This window comes from Mastomys coucha, unplaced genomic scaffold (assembly GCF_008632895.1).
Source record: "Mastomys coucha isolate ucsf_1 unplaced genomic scaffold, UCSF_Mcou_1 pScaffold13, whole genome shotgun sequence".
Classification (NCBI taxonomy): Eukaryota; Metazoa; Chordata; class Mammalia; order Rodentia; family Muridae; genus Mastomys; species Mastomys coucha.
Genome location: NW_022196895.1, coordinates 73530986 through 73532980, shown reverse-complemented (window position 1 = coordinate 73532980; position 1995 = coordinate 73530986).

Sequence of the window (1995 nt, the reverse complement as noted above, 5' to 3'; positions counted from 1 at the left end):
ATCCCTATTCACGAGATATGAGTGCGATACACGGTGGAATATTATCCAGCCACGAAGTGACATTTGACCGTCTGTTGCAGCTGGGCGGTTTGGGATGTTAAGTGGAAATATGTCAGGCACCAAAGGACAAATGCTGAAACCGTGTGCTCTCATGTAAAGGTTGTTGCGCTGATTTTTCCAGGGGAAATGTGGAGGAGGAAAATGTCTATTCGCCCTGATCTGGGACAGATCTAAGTTATGATTCCACTCGAGTCCGACTTTGTGAACCAATGGGTTTACTGGTTTATTCGTCATTGGAACACAGGTGAGGGGATACTTATGGGAACCTGGATGATTCTAAAAGAGCTTCATCACTGAAAGGCTCTACTTCAACATCAGAGGTGACTTTAGGGAAGCTGTTCATGGAGTGCTGCCTTCAGTTGATCTTCTACTGTATATATACACACACACACATAATATATGTATACACATATATACCATATATACATATATATATCGTCTGTCTATCTATCTATCTATCTATCTATCTATCTATCTATCTATCTATCCATCCATCCATCCTAGAAACTTTGGAGATCATGTGGCAACAGGGGTGGGAGGTGGGGAGTGGATAATGACTAGAATTCCAGGCTAAGATCCCATGACACACCCCTGTTTTTTCCAGGATGTGTTAGCAGCCCCCTTACTGTTACCATAGACTTAGTTATCACTGTATTGCTCCGTGCCACGGCCATCACTCCGGGGCCAACGTTATTTCTGCTCCAAGATGGTTGTGGGATAGCCGTGCTTTGGCTGGTGGAGGAACTGATACTACGACACATGGAGAGGTTGAAAAGTTCCTCTCTCAGGAGCACAGAGCGGGACAGTTGTTATCAGAGCCTGGGGACGACGCGGGGGAGGATGGGATGTGGAGAGATGGTTAAGAACAGGTGCGGCTGGAGAGGAGGAGGAAGAGCTTGCCTGGCTTTGTAGCAGCAGCCTAGGGTAACTGTGGCGGAAACAGGGAACTGAATACAATAGCTAGAAGAGAGGATCTTAAATGTTCTCAAAATAAACTGGATTGTCTGAGGTGATGGCTATGCCAATCTTGCCGATCCCATCCTACATCATGCATGGTTTGAGGTGGCACACTGTATCCACCCCACAAATGGTACAGCTATTACACGTAACTAAAACATACTTCCAAACTCTTGAGAGAGGGCTGGCAAGGAACCTCAGTCAGGAACTGTGCTTGCCTCGGAAGCCTGGCTTGAGTTTGATCCTCACGGAGAACAGACTCCCAGGGGTTGTCTTCTGAGCTCACTCGCACCTCTCCCTCTTTCTCTCTTTCTCTCTCTAACAGGATGATGATGATAATAATCGTGATTGAACCTGATTGAGAGCAGAGCGACCTAGTCTAAGGAGGTAGCTGGTGTTGACAGAGGTGTGGGAGCCTTTTTATCTTTTTGTCCTATAGGGAGGCAATTTATTAACAGAAATTGACTGTGAACTCTCTCCCTGCAGATGCTGTTAGGAACGATGGGGTGATATCCCATAGCAAACAGAAACTCTGAAGGCTGCCTGGACCCCCAGGGTCAGGGGTCTTGGTCCTGTTTTCTTCAATGGGCTGGAGTTTGAGATGCATGGCAGTGAGAGCCAGCCAGGAGAGAGGACTCATCTCAGGAAACCTTTCCCTTTGTTTCACAAGTTGCTGGGTAGATAGACGGGTTCTTTGCTAGAAAGACCAACGACACGGAAAAGTTATCTGAATGGCGCAGAGATGTGGCAGATGCCAGACACATTGCCCTCGGCCGCTTATCAAGAGGCACATTTGCTTTCCTTCCATTTTCTCGGTGTGCGTTGTCTCCAGACTCCACACTAGAAATCAGAACAGATCTGTACCAATTTGGAAAACGATGAGACCCCGTCTCAAAATTGGAAAAAGGTCTGGGGACGTAAACTGAGGGGTGAATAGTTGCAGCGCACCTGCGGAGATCAGTATTCCCCGTATTAAAA